The 15,678-nt window shown below is 40.5% G+C and overlaps 1 protein-coding gene and 1 non-coding gene across 2 annotated transcripts in view; one reads left to right on the forward strand and one right to left on the reverse strand.

Moving 5' to 3' along the window:
- LOC144341268 (uncharacterized) overlaps positions 1-15,678 on the reverse strand; it is a 44,679-nt gene that overhangs the window by 13,228 nt on the left and 15,773 nt on the right. The gene's annotated exons all lie outside the window — the stretch shown is intronic.
- On the forward strand, positions 409-540 carry LOC114679141 (small nucleolar RNA SNORA63). The gene has a single exon (XR_003730819.1). It is a non-coding gene; the product is annotated as a small nucleolar RNA SNORA63 (small nucleolar RNA).

Genomic DNA, 15,678 nt, shown 5'->3' on the forward strand with positions numbered 1-15,678 from the left:
CGGATTCACAGCCAAATTCTACCAAACATTCAAATAATTAGTACCAGTTCTACTGACACTATTCCAAAAGATTGAGAAGGAGGGAATCCTCCCTAACTCATTCTATGATGCCAGTATTACCCTGATACCAGAGCCAGGAAAGCACATAAAAAAGAAAACTACTGGCCAATATCCATGATAAATACAGATGCAAAAAATTCTCAACAAAATGCTAGCAAACCAAATCTAACGGCACATTAAAAAAAAAAAAATTCACTGTGATGAAGTGAGTTTCATCCCAGGGATGCAGGGATGTTTCAACATATGCAAATCAATAAATGTGTTTCGTTACATCAAGAGAATTAAAATAAAAATCATATGATCATCTCAATAGACACGGAAAAAGCATCTGATAAAATCCAGCATCTCAAGCAGGATTCAGACTAGAATATAGCTGTTAAGTGCTGTGTTGCCATTTCCCCTGCTTAAAATAAAGTTTTTTTCTTAACTATACCTGTCTGCTATCTGCTGTAGCAGCCAGGGATACTTGGTTTCATACATGTTGAAAGGAATAAATTTTAAAAAACACCAGCATCCCTTTATGATAAAAGCCCTCGGCCAGGCGCAGTGGCTCATGCCTGTAATCCCAGCACTTTAGGAGGCCGAGGCAGGCAGATCACAAGGTCAGGAGATCGAGACCATCCTGGCTAACATGGTGAAACCCCATCTCTACTAAAAATACAAAAAATTAGCCAGGTGTGGTGGCGCATGCCTGTAGTCCCAGCTACTCGGGAAGCTGAGGCAGGAGAATGGAATGAACGCGGGAGACGGAGCTTGCAGTGAGCCAAGACTGCGCCACTGCACTCCAGCATGGGCAACAGAGCAAGATTCTGTCTTAAAAAAAAAAAAAAAAAAAAAAAAAGTCCCTCAACAAGCTAAGTATAGAAGGACAAGGACATATCTCAAAAAAAAAAAAAGCCATATATGCCAACACTACAGCCAACATCATGTTGAACGGGGAAAAGTTGAAAGCATTCCCCTTGAGAACTGGAACAAGACAAGTATGCCTATTCAACATAGTACTTAGTGTAAGTCTTAGCCAAAGGAGTCAAAGAAAAAAATAAATGGCAACCAAATTGGAAAACAGGAAGTCAAACTATCACTGTTTGCTGATGATATGATCTCATACCTAGAAAAACCTAAAGACTGCTTCAAAAGACTCCTAGATCTGATGAATTAATTCAGTAAAGTCTCAGGTTACAAAATCAATGTACACAAGTCAGTAGCACTGCTATACAACAAAAATGACCAAGCTGAGAATCAAATCAAGAACTCAATTTATTTTACCATGGCTGATGAATGAATGAATGAATGAATGAATGAATGAATGAATAAATAAATAAATAAAATAGCTAGGAATATACCTAACCAAAGAGGTGAAAGATCTCTACAAGGAGAACTACAAAACAATACCAAAAGAAATCATAGCTGTTACAAACAAACAGAAATACATCCCATGTTCATAGATTGGATGAATCAATGTCATGAAAATGGCTATACTGCCCAAAGTAATTTACAGATTCAATGTAATTCCCATCAAAATACAAATGTTTACAATGAACTGATTTTTGACAAAGCATACAGAAACACAAATGGGGGAAAGGACACCCCATTCAGTAAATGGTGCTGGGAAAATTGGCAAGCTACATGTAGAAGAATGAAACTGGATCTCTATATCTCACCATATATGAAAACTAACTCAAGATGTATTAAAGACTTAAATCTAAGACCTGAAACCATAAAAATTCTAGAAGAAAGCCTAGAAAAATCTCTTCTGGACATTGGCCTAGCTAAAGAATTTATGACTAAGATCCCAAAAGCAAACGCAACAAAAACAAAAATAAATACTGAGACCTAATTAAATTAAAAAGCTTCTGCATAGCAAAATAAATAATCTGCAGAGCAAATGGACCACCTTTTAGTATGGGAGAAAACATTTGCAAATTATGCATCTGACAAAGGATTAATACCCAGAATCTACAAGGAACTCAAACAAATCAGCAAGAAAAACAAATCCCATTAAAAAGTGGACAAAGAATATGGATAGTCATTTCTCAAAAGATATTATCTTTAAAGATATAGAAATGGTCAACAAACATACAAGAAAATGCTCATCACAAATCATCAAGGAAATGCAAATTAAAATCACAATGAGATAACATCTTACTCTAGCCAGAATGGCCATTATTAAAAAGTCAAAAAAGCCGGGCGCGGTGACTGAAGTCTGTAATCCCAGCACTTTGGGAGGCTGAGGCGGGCGGATCACGAGGTCAGGAGATCAAGACCATCTTGGCTAACACGGTGAAACCCTGTTTCTACTAAAAAAACAAAATATTAGCCGGGCGTGGTGGCGGGCGACTGTAGTCCCAGCTACTTAGGAGGCTGAGGAAGGAGAATGGCGTGAACCCAGGAAACGGAGTTTGCAGTGAGCCGAGATCACGCCACTGCACTCCAGCCTGGGTGACAGAGCGAGACTCCATCTCACCAAAAAAAAAAAAAAAAAAAAAAAAAGTCAAAAAATAATCGATGTTGGTGTGGATATGGTAAAAAAAAAAAAAAGGGGGGGGTCGGAGCAAGATGGCCGAATAGGAACAGCTCCAGTCTCCAACTCCCAGCGCAAGCGACACAGAAGACCAGTGATTTCTGCATTTTCAACTGAGGTACTGGGTTCATCTCACTGGGGAGTGCCGGACGATCGGTGCTGGTCAGCTGCTGCAGCCCGACCAGCGAGAGCTGAAGCAGGGTGAGGCATTGCCTCACCTGGGAAGTGCAAGGGGGAAGGGAATCCCTTTTCCTAGCCAGGGGAACTGAGACACACAACACCTGGAAAATCGGGTAACTCCCACCCCAATACTGCACTTTAAGCAAACAGGCACACCAGGAGATCATATCCCACACCTGGCCGGGAGGGTCCCACACCCATGGAGCCTCCCTCATTACTAGCACAGCAGTCTGTGATCTACCAGCAAGGCAGCAGTGAGGCTGGGGGAGGGGCGCCCGACATTGCTGAGGCTTAAGTAGGTAAACAAAGCTGCTGGGAAGCTCGAGCTGGGTGGAGCTCACAGCAGCTCAAGGAAACCTGCCTGTCTCCGTAGACTCCACCTCTGGGGACAGGGCAATAACAAACACAGCGGAAACCTCTGCAGACGCAAACGACTCTGTCTGACAGCTTTGAAGAGAGCAGTGGATCTCCCAACATGGAGGTTGAGATCTGAGAAGGGACAGACTCCCTGCTCAAGTGGGTCCCTGACCCCTGAGTAGCCTAACTGGGAGACATCCCCCACTAGGGGCAGTCTGACACCCCACACCTCACAGGGTGGAGTACACCCCTGAGAGGAAGCTTCCAAAGCAAGAATCAGACAGGTACACTCACTGTTCAGAAATATTCTATCTTCTGCAGCCTCTGCTGCTGATACCCAAGCAAACAGGATCTGGAGTGGACCTCAAGCAATCTCCAACAGACCTACAGCTGAGGGTCCTGACTGTTAGAAGGAAAACTATCAAACAGGAAGGACACCTACACCAAAACCCCATCAGTACATCACCATCATCAAAGACCAGAGGCAGATAAAACCACAAAGATGGGGAAAAAGCAGGGCAGAAAAGCTGGAAATTCAAAAAATAAGAGCGCATCTCCCCCGGCAAAGGAGCGCAGCTCATCGCAAGCAACGGATCAAAGCTGGACGGAGAATGACTTTGACAAGATGAGAGAAGAAGGCTTCAGTCCATCAAATTTCTCAGAGCTAAAGGAGGAATTATGTACCCAGCGCAAAGAAACTAAAAATCTTGAAAAAAAAGTGGAAGAATTGATGGCTAGAGTAATTAATGCAGAGAAGGTCATAAACGAAATGAAAGAGATGAAAACCATGACACGAGAAATACGTGACAAATGCACAAGCTTCAGTAACCGACTCGATCAACTGGAAGAAAGAGTATCTGCGATTGAGGATCAAATGAATGAAATGAAGCGAGAAGAGAAACCAAAAGAAAAAAGAAGAAAAAGAAATGAACAAAGCCTGCAAGAAGTATGGGATTATGTAAAAAGACCAAATCTACGTCTGATTGGAGTGCCTGAAAGTGAGGGGGAAAATGGAACCAAGTTGGAAAACACTCTTCAGGATATCATCCAGGAGAACTTCCCCAACCTAGTAGGGCAGGCCAACATTCAAATCCAGGAAATACAGAGAACGCCACAAAGATACTCCTCGAGAAGAGCAACTCCAAGACACATAATTACCAGATTCACCAAAGTTGAAATGAAGGAAAAAATCTTAAGGGCAGCCAGAGAGAAAGGTCGGGTTACCCACAAAGGGAAGCCCATCAGACTAACAGCAGATCTCTCGGCAGAAACTCTCCAAGCCAGAAGAGAGTGGGGGCCAATATTCAACATTCTTAAAGAAAAGAATTTTCAACCCAGAATTTCATATCCAGCCAAACTAAGTTTCATAAGTGAAGGAGAAATAAAATCCTTTACAGATAAGCAAATGCTTAGAGATTTTGTCACCACTAGGCCTGCCTTACAAGAGACCCTGAAGGAAGCACTCAACATGGAAAGGAACAACCGGTACCAGCCATTGCAAAAACATGCCAAAATGTAAAGACCATCGAGGCTAGGAAGAAACTGCATCAACTAACGAGCAAAATAACCAGTTAATATCATAATGGCAGGATCAAGTTCACACATAACAATCTTAACCTTAAATGTAAATGGACTAAATGCTCCAATTAAAAGACACAGACTGGCAAACTGGATAAAGAGTCAAGACCCATCAGTCTGCTGTATTCAGGAGACCCATCTCACACGCAGAGACATACATAAGCTCAAAATAAAGGGATGGAGGAAGATTTACCAAGCAAATGGAGAACAAAAAAAAGCGGGGATTGCAATACTAGTCTCTGATAAAACAGACTTTAAACCATCAAAGATCAAAAGAGACAAAGAAGGCCATTACATAATGGTAAAGGGATCAATTCAACAGGAAGAGCTAACTATCCTAAATATATATGCACCCAATACAGGAGCACCCAGATTCATAAAGCAAGTCCTTAGAGACTTACAAAGAGACTTAGACTCCCATACAATAATAATGGGAGACTTCAACACTCCACTGTCAACATTAGACAGATCAACGAGACAGAAAGTTAACAAGGATATCCAGGAATTGAACTCATCTCTGCAGCAAGCAGACCTAATAGACATCTATAGAACTCTCCACCCCAAATCAACAGAATATACATTCTTCTCAGCACCACATCGTACTTACTCCAAAATCGACCACGTAATTGGAAGTAAAGCACTCCTCAGCAAATGTACAAGAACAGAAATTATAACAAACTGTCTCTCAGACCACAGTGCAATCAAACTAGAACTCAGGACTAAGAAACTCGATCAAAACCGCTCAACTACATGTAAACTGAACAACCTGCTCCTGAATGACTAGTGGGTACATAACGAAATGAAGGCAGAAATAAAGATGTTCTTTGAAACCAATGAGAACAAAGATACAACATACCAGAATCTCTGGGACACATTTAAAGCAGTGTGTAGAGGGAAATTTATAGCAGTAAATGCCCACAAGAGAAAGCAGGAAAGATCTAAAATTGACACTCTAACATCGCAATTAAAAAACTAGAGAAGCAAGAGCAAACACATTCGAAAGCTAGCAGAAGGCTAGAAATAACTAAGATCAGAGCAGAACTGAAGGAGATAGAGACACAAAAAACTCTCCAAAAAATCAATGAATCCAGGAGTTGGTTTTTTGAAAAGATCAACAAAATTGACAGACCACTAGCCAGACTAATAAAGAAGAAAAGAGAGAAGAATCAAATCGACGCAATTAAAAATGATAAAGGGGATATCACCACCGACCCCACAGAAATACAAACTACCATCAGAGAATACTATAAACACCTCTACGCAAATAAACTGGAAAATCTAGAAGAAATGGATAATTTCCTGGACACTTACACTCTTCCAAGACTAAACCAGGAAGAAGTTGAATCCCTGAATAGACCAATAGCAGGCTCTGAAATTGAGGCAACAATTAATAGCCTACCAACCAAAAAAAGTCCAGGACCAGATGGATTCACAGCTGAATTCTACCAGAGATACAAGGAGGAGTTGGTACCATTCCTTCTGAAACTATTCCAATCAATAGAAAAAGAGGGAATCCTCCCTAACTCATTTTATGAGGCCAACATCATCCTGATACCAAAGCCTGGCAGAGACACAACAAAAAAAGAGAATTTTAGACCAATATCCCTGATGAACATCGATGCAAAAATCCTCAATAAAATACTGGCAAACCGGATTCAGCAACACATCAAAAAGCTTATCCACCATGATCAAGTGGGCTTCATCCCTGGGATGCAAGGCTGGTTCAACATTTGCAAATCAATAAACATAATCTAGCATATAAACAGAACCAAAGACAAGAACCAATGATTATCTCAATTGATGCAGAAAAGGCTTTTGACAAAATTCAACAGCCCTTCATGCTAAAAACGCTCAATAAATTCGATATTGATGGAACGTACCTCAAAATCATAAGAGCTATTTATGACAAACCCACAGCCAATATCATACTGAATGGGCAAAAACTGGAAAAATTCCCTTTGAAAACTGGCACAAGACAGGGATGCCCTCTCTCACCACTCCTATTCAACATAGTGTTGGAAGTTCTGGCTAGGGCAATCAGGCAAGAGAAAGAAATCAAGGGTATTCAGTTAGGAAAAGAAGAAGTCAAACTGTTCCTGTTTGCAGATGACATGATTGTATATTTAGAAAACCCCATTGTCTCAGCCCAAAATCTCCTTAAGCTGATAAGCAACTTCAGCAAAGTCTCAGGATACAAAATTAATGTGCAAAAATCACAAGCATTCTTATACACCAGTAACAGACAAACAGAGAGCCAAATCAGGAATGAACTTCCATTCACAATTGCTTCAAAGAGAATCAAATACCTAGGTATCCAACTTACAAGGGATGTAAAGGACCTCTTCAAGGAGAACTACAAACCACTGCTCAGTGAAATAAAAGAGGACACAAACAAATGGAAGAACATACCATGCTCATGGATAGGAAGAATCAATATCGTGAAAATGGCCATACTGCCCAAGGTAATTTATAGATTCAATGCCATCTCCATCAAGCTACCAATGAGTTTCTTCACAGAATTGGAAAAAACTGCTTTAAAGTTCATATGGAACCAAAAAAGAGCCCGCATCTCCACGACAATCCTAAGTCAAAAGAACAAAGCTGGAGGCATCACGCTACCTGACTTCAAACTATACTACAAGGCTACAGTAACCAAAACAGCATGGTACTGGTACCAAAACAGAGATATAGACCAATGGAACAGAACAGAGTCCTCAGAAATAATACCACACATCTACAGCCATCTGATCTTTGACAAACCTGAGAGAAACAAGAAATGGGGAAAGGATTCCCTATTTAATAAATGGTGCTGGGAAAATTGGCTAGCCATAAGTAGAAAGCTGAAACTGGATCCTTTCCTTACTCCTTATACGAAAATTAATTCAAGATGGATTAGAGACTTAAATGTTAGACCTAATACCATAAAAATCCTAGAGGAAAACCTAGGTAGTACCATTCAGGACATAGGCATGGGCAAAGACTTCATATCTAAAACACCAAAAGCAACGGCAGAAAAAGCCAAAATTGACAAATGGGATCTAATTCAACTAAAGAGCTTCTGCACAGCAAAAGAAACTACCATCAGAGTGAACAGGCAACCTACAGAATGGGAGAACATTTTTGCAATCTACTCATCTGACAAAGGGCTAATATCCAGAACCTACAAAGAACTCAAACAAATTTACAAGAAAAAAACAAACAACCCCATCCAAAAGTGGGCAAAGGATATGAACAGACATTTCTCAAAAGAAGACATTCATACAGCCAACAGACACATGAAAAAATGCTCATCATCACTGGCCATCAGAGAAATGCAAATCAAAACCACAATGAGATACCATCTCACACCAGTTAGAATGGCGATCATTAAAAAGTCAGGAAACAACAGGTGCTGGAGAGGATGTGGAGAAATAGGAACACTTTTACACTGTTGGTGGGATTGTAAACTAGTTCAACCATTATGGAAAACAGTATGGCGATTCCTCAAGGATCTAGAACTAGATGTACCATATGACCCAGCCATCCCATTACTGGGTATATACCCAAAGGATTATAAATTATGCTGCTATAAAGACACATGCACACGTATGTTTATTGCAGCACTATTCACAATAGCAAAGACTTGGAATCAACCCAAATGTCCATCAGTGACAGATTGGATTAAGAAAATGTGGCACATATACACCATGGAATACTATGCAGCCATCAAAAAGGATGAGTTTGTGTCCTTTGTAGGGACATGGATGCAGCTGGAAACCATCATTCTTAGCAAACTATCACAACAACAGAAAACCAAACACCGCATGTTCTCACTCATAGGTGGGAACTGAACAATGAGATCACTTGGACTCAGGAAGGGGAACATCACACACAGGGGCCTATCATGGGGAGGGGGGAGGGGGGAGGGATTGCATTGGGAGTTATACCTGATGTAAATGACGAATTGATGGGTGCAGCACACCACCATGGCACAAGTATACATATGTAACAAACCTGCACGTTATGCACATGTACCCTACAACTTAAAGTATAATAATAATAAATAAATTTTTAAAAAAATTAATGCTTACAGTCTGCTCCTGGGAACATAAATTAATACAGCCTCTATGGAAAACAGTATGAAGATTTCTCAAGGAACTAAAAATAGATCTTCCATTCAATCCAGCAATCCCACGACTGGATATCTACTCAAGAGAAAAGAAGTCACTATGTCAAAAAGGCACCTGTATGTGGATGTTTATTGCAGCACAATTCACAAAGCAAAGATATGGAATCAAGCTAAGTGCCCATAAACTGATGAATGGATAATGAAAATGTGCCATAGATACACCATGGAATACTAGTCAGTCATAATAAAGAAAAAAATCATGTCTTGCAGCAACTTGGGTGGAACTGGACGTCATTTTTCTAAGCAAATTAACTCAAGAATCAAAAACCAAATACTGTGTGTTCTCGCTTATAAGTAGAAACTAAGCTATGGGTACACAAAGACATGCAGGCTGGTATAATGGACATCGGAGACTCAGAAAGGAAGATGATGCAGGATGAAACACTACCTATTAGGTACAATGTACTCTGCCCAGATGATGGATGCACTAAAATCCTAGACTTTATTACAATACATTTATCCATGTAACCAAAAACCACTTGTACCACTCAAGCTAGTGAAATAAAAATAAGGAAAGAATTACTATGGACCGATTACTTCTCTCTATCTTCCATTTTTCCTTTTAAAAGCCTTTTTAAATAAGATTGTCTACTGTGGCTATGCTAGGCTTACCCACTATTGTAGGTTGCCTATGGAGGAATAGATAACCTGTTTCTTCAGTTCATATGTCTTTAGATTGAGAGGAATGGTGTAGTAAAGCTGTACTTAAGGCACTACAACCAAAGAACTTCATCCACACTTGGACCTGATTTTGAAGCCAACATCCTGGATTTGGAGCTGATAACATAAATGGATGTGAGTTTGGGGGAGGGGGAGCAGTAGGAAGAGTTTATGGTATTTTTCATGTCGAGGTAATATAAATAATTTGTGGCCAGAGGAAGAACTGTGGTGGTTTTAAAATATGTCCACAAGTTCTTTTATAGTCCTCCTTTCAAAAGATGGAGCCAATTCCCTCTCCCTTTAAGTGTGGCATTACTTAATGACTTGCTTTTAACAAATAGGGTGTTGTTAAAGTGACAAGTTTTGATACCTGAAAGTGGGACATAAAGGGCATTGTGGACTTCTCCTTACCCTGTCTCTCATTTGGTCAGGTGTTCTGGGAGATACCAGCTGCCATGATGTAAGAACACTCAAGTAGCCCTATGGAGGAGTCCAAGTGGCGTGGAACTGAGGCCTCCAGCAAACAGGCTTGTGAGCGAGCCCTCTTGGAAACAGATACATCAACCCCACTCAATGGTAAAATGATGGCAGCCCTGGCTGACATCTTTACGGTGACTTAATAAGAAACCCTGAAACAGAACCACCCAGACAAGCCACTTCAAATTCTTGTCTCACTGGAACTACAAGATAAAAACTATTTGTTGTTTCAAGTAAATGTCTAAGTTTGTGCAAGATAGGGTTTGGATTTGTGTCCCCACCCAAATCTCATGGAATTGTAATCCCCAGTGTAATCCCCCAGGAAGAGCCTGGTAGGAGGTGACTGAATCAAGAGGGCGGATTTCCCCCTTGCTGTTCCCCTGACAGGGAGTGAGTTCTCATAAGATCTGGTTGTTTAAAAGTGTGTAGCACCTCCCCCTTCTCTCTCTTCCTCCTGCTCTGGCCATGTAAGATATGCCTGCTTCCCTTTCCGCCAGGACTGAAAGTTTCCTGAGGCCTTCCCAGTCATGCTTCCTGTGCAGCCTGTGGAACTGTGAGCCAATTAAACCTCTTTTCTTTATAAATTATCCAGTCTCAGGTAGTTCTTTATAGCACTGTGAGAATGGACTAATACATTGCATTAATTTATTATACAGTAATAGATAATGTATACACTGGGTAATTACAAATATTTCTTTTATTCAGTCAGCACCATGTGCTTTTCTAGACACTGGGGATATAGTGATGAACCACACAGCCATAATCTCTTCACTCAACCAGACTGGTGGGAAAGGCGGAAATTAAACCAATAAGCACATAGAGCCACATTTACAGATTGAGATAAGTGCTGAGATAGAAGCCTATGCCCATGAGGAGAAAAAGAGGAGAGACATAAGTTAGACTTGAAGGATCTCTCTAAGGATGTGGCATTTAAGTATAGCTCCAAATGAGACAGGATTTAGCCAGGTGCAAATTGTGGGAAGAGACTTCCAGGCGAAAGGAGTAGCTTGCACGAAGCCCATGAGTTAGAGAAGGACGTGGACAAGTCAAAGAACTAAGGGAGGGCAGGGGCAGTGACTTGAGTGTGATGGACAAGAGGGAGCTGGTTGAGCTGAGGTTGGAAAGGAGGCCAGAAGTAGATCAACGCAGGAACTTGGTGGGTGATAATGAGCATATTTTAGCTGAGGGAAGCCTCTGAAACTTTTAAACGAAGAATAATGAGGTTCAGCTTATTTTCTTAAAATGACCATTCTGGATGTCATATGGTGAACTGACTGGAAGGGGGCAAGAGTAGAGAAGGGAAACCAGCGAGGAGCCTCTGGCTGTAGACCAGGAGCTAGAAGAAGGTGGAATGGCTGTGAGAGGTAGAGATGGAGAGAGGTGGATGGATGCAAGCAATATTGATGGGGCAGAATTAACCAGCTTTTAATCTATCAAGCCCAAACAGAACAAGCAAAACCTCTAATTAAGATCATTCAAGGCCGGGCGCGGTGGCTCAAGCCTGTAATCCCAGCACTTTGGGAGGCCGAGATGGGCAGATCACGAGGTCAGGAGATCGAGACCATCCTGGCTAACACGGTGAAACCCCGTCTCTACTAAGAAATACAAAAAATAGCCGGGCAAGGTGGCAGCGCCTGTAGTCCCAGCTACTCGGGAGGCTGAGGCCGGAGAATGGCGTGAAACCGGGAGGCGGAGCTTGCAGTGAGCTGAGACCCGGCCACTGCACTCCAGCCTGGGCTACAGAGCAAGACTCCGTCTCAAAAAAAAAAAAAAAAAAAAGATCATTCAAAGCAAAAGCCAGACTCCCTAAAAATTTTTCTGTGGTTTATTATCTAATATTTGACTACTTAATGATCATTCTGCTTTTTCTAAAATGACTCTCCAACATATGAACTCTATTGTTAATGCATGGAGAAAGAAAATAGAAAGGTAAGTTTTGAACTTTTGACAAAAATTTGAATTATAAGCCTTTTATAAAGTGACCCACTTATATAGCTGAGCTAAGAGCTATCCTTTGAAAAGCTAGACCCATTGTACCAGGTCAGTTTCAAACATGCTGCAATCAAGAGGTATGTTTTAAGCTAGATACTTCCTGTTCTGGTTACACAAACTATACCAGCCCTATGTTAAATACCACATGTGTCTGTGTTTACAGTAGGAAAGCCTAGAAAGGAATAAAGAACTAAACATACACTTCTTTGATAGCGGTTTTTTTTTGTTTTTTTTTTTTTTTTTTTTGACATGGAGTCTCGCTTTGTCGCCAGGTTGGAGGGCAGTGGCACAATCTCGGCTCCCTGCAACCTCCGCCTCCCGGGTTCAAGCAATTCTCTTGCCTCAGCCTCCTGAGTAGCTGGGACAACAGGTGTGTGCCACCACACCCACCTAATTTTTGTATTTTTAGTAGAGACAGGGTTTCACCATGTTGGCCAGGATGGTGTCGATCTCTCAACCTCATGATCCGCTCGCCTCAGCCTCCCAAAGTGCTGGGATTATAGGCGTGAGCCCAGCCAACAGCATTATTTTTTAAATTGAGGTCATGCCATGTAGAAGAATTTTCTTAGGTAACTGCTTCAATTACCAAGGTTCTCAGAATGTTTTTCTTCAAGAAGAAGCATTTATCCTCTATAGCAACATTCCTCAAGAAGTGCTCTAGAGACCATTAGCAGGTATCTGCATCACGTGAGGTAAGGCACTGCAAATGCTGACTCAGTGAGTCTTACATGGGACCCCTGAACTGTGTTTTAAATAAGCAAAGAAGTAATCCCTATTTTTATTCACTGGAACCTGCATCAGAGATGCACTATTATGGCTTGCATGAGAACTCTGAGTAAATGCAAAGTTGTGGCTTGATAGGACAAATGATATCAAACTTTTTCTTTTTTTTTTTTTTTTTTTTTTTTTTTTGAGAAAGGGTCTCACTCACTGTGCACTCTGTCACCCAGGCTGGAGTGCAATCATGACTCACTACAACTGTGACCTCCTGGGCTCAAGTAATTCTGGCCCCAGGCTCCTGAGTAGCTGGGATTACAGGCATGCATCACTGCACCCAGCTAGATTTTTTATACTTTGTATAAATGAGGTTTCACTTTGTTGCTTAGGCTGGTCTTGAACCCCTGGCCTCAAGCTCTGGACCACCCAAAGTGCTTGGATTACAGGTGTGAACCACTGTGCCTGGCCTCAGACATCAAACTATTTTAAAAGAAAGGGAGATTTGGTGCCAAAATTATAAATTCACTATTCTACTTTGTGAGGAGAGTAACCATCTTAAATATATATGAACCTTTCCAAATCTTCAAACCTTCACAATCAGAAAACTTACTGCTGACTGTTAAAACTACATTGGTCAAGCAAAGTCAATTTTCTTCCTCCAGAGGTTTTCACCATACAGGTTTTTTTTAATGGTCTTTGGAATGAAGCACAAGGACAGCTTTGGTGTACGGGTAATGTTCTGTTTCTTGATCTAAATGTTATCTATGAAGCTGTGTTCCATCTGTGAAAATTTCTCAAGCTAAACACTTGTGATAGGTGAACATTTCTGAATGCATAGTATCCTTCAAAAACTATAATTGGTCTTTTAAAAATATTCAAACTTATTAGTTACACTAAAATATTTTAGCATTACACTTCTTACCTTTCAAATTAATAACCCTCAGTGTTGATGACTGCTGAACTGAAAGGAACATTCTCAGATGCACTGCTTTTGGAAAATATAAACTGATGTAAGCCTTTTGGAGAGCAATTTGACAATCAATAGCTGTCCAAAGCTCTGAAAACAGTCATAACTTAGTAATTTAGTTCTCAGAATCTATCTCAAAGAAATAATCTTCACTATGGGAAAGTCCTATTCCCAACATCAAAAAACATAAACCCACCTAAATAATCACAATATGGTCATTATTAATTAGGTTGTAGCATATCTATATCATAATTTGTATACATTGATGGTAAAGCTGAAAAGCAAAGCAAGGAAATCATTGATACAAAACTTCTCTATGCATCTGGGGAAGAACACAAATGCACTCCCACGTATGTAGTAATATTCTATTTAAGCTGAGTGGTGCATACACAGGTACTCCTATTATTATGATTATTTAAACTATACATATATTTTATATACTAACGTGTGAATATATATTTTATAATATAGAAGTTTTGGTATATTCAGAACAATTAATGTTTACTAAAAGTTTGTCAACATGAAAAATGCTTATGTCATGCTCACTGTGGCAGCACATATAGTAAAATTGGAATGAAAAATGGTCATATCATAATTGTGAGTAAAAAGCTAGGGCACCATCAATGGATAGACTAGATAAAGAAAATATGACACATATACACCATGGAATACTATGCAGTCATAAAAAAGGATGAGTTCATGTCCTTTGCAGGAATATGGATAGAGCTGGGGGCCATCATTTTCAGCAAACTAACACAGGAACAAAAAACCAGACACCACATGTTCTTACTCATAAGTCAGGGTTGAACAATGAGGACACATGGACACAGGGAGGTGAACATCACACACTGGGGCCTGCTGGGGATGGGGGTGGGGGCAAGGGGAGGGAGAGCATTAGGACAAACACCTAATGCATGCGGGGCTCAAAACCTAGATGACGGGTTGATAGGTGCAGCAAACCACAATGGCACATGTATACCTATGTAACAAACCTGCACATTCTGCACATGTATCCCAGAACTTAAACGGAAGTAAAATAAAAATAAAAATAAAAACTAGGGCACTAAATTAGTCATAAATTGTGGCACACAGATCTTGTAAAAGGAGGTTGGAATAGTCATACAAAGACACTCATTTCAACCATGACTTAACGTCGTGCTGAGGATCCCAGTCAAGAATTCCTCTCATAAAAACAAAAGAAAGGACCCACTTAAATTGATATTCTTTTTTTATAATTGTGTACCTAGAACATTCAACACAATCAACTGACAATGTACCAATACTAATAAGAGTTTAGTAAACCAAGAACTGTTCTAGATGCGAAAAGAAATGACGGCTAACAGTTTTTGAGGGCTATGTACCAGGCACTGAATAAGGTGCTTTTCATGTATTAACTCCTGAGGGAAGCTGGTATTATTATCCTGACTTTCAAATTTAAAAACTCCTAAGAAACAGAGAGGTTAAATAACTTGTGTAAGGCCACACAGCTAGCAAGGGACAGAGTTTGGCAATCTTTGCACATAACCATTACATTTTATTACCCCAACAATAAGCAGTTAGAAAATGTAATAGGTAGCCAGGCGAGGTGGCTCATGCCTATAATCCCAGCACTTTGGGAGGCCGAGGCAGGCAGATCACTTGAGGCTGGGAGTTTGAGACCGGCCTGGGCAACATGGCAAAACCTCGTCTCTACTAAAAAAAATAAAAAGTTAGCCAGGCACGGTGGCACATGCCTGTTATCCCAGCTACTTGGGAGGCTGAGAATCACTTGAAACCGGGAGGCAGAGGTGGCAGTGAGCCGAGACCAGGCCACTGCACTCCAGCCTGGGCAACAGAATGAGACTGTGTTTCAAAAAAGAAAAGAAAATGCAATAGATCACAGGATCTCCTTCATAATACAATCAAAAAGCAAACAACCAACAAAACAAACAAAAACAAACAAACAAAAAACACACACTAGGGAACATGTTTTTAAGAGTTATATTTTTAAAAATTTAAAGC

Source organism: Macaca mulatta, chromosome 6, assembly GCF_049350105.2.
Source record: "Macaca mulatta isolate MMU2019108-1 chromosome 6, T2T-MMU8v2.0, whole genome shotgun sequence".
NCBI classification, from domain to species: domain Eukaryota; kingdom Metazoa; phylum Chordata; class Mammalia; order Primates; family Cercopithecidae; genus Macaca; species Macaca mulatta.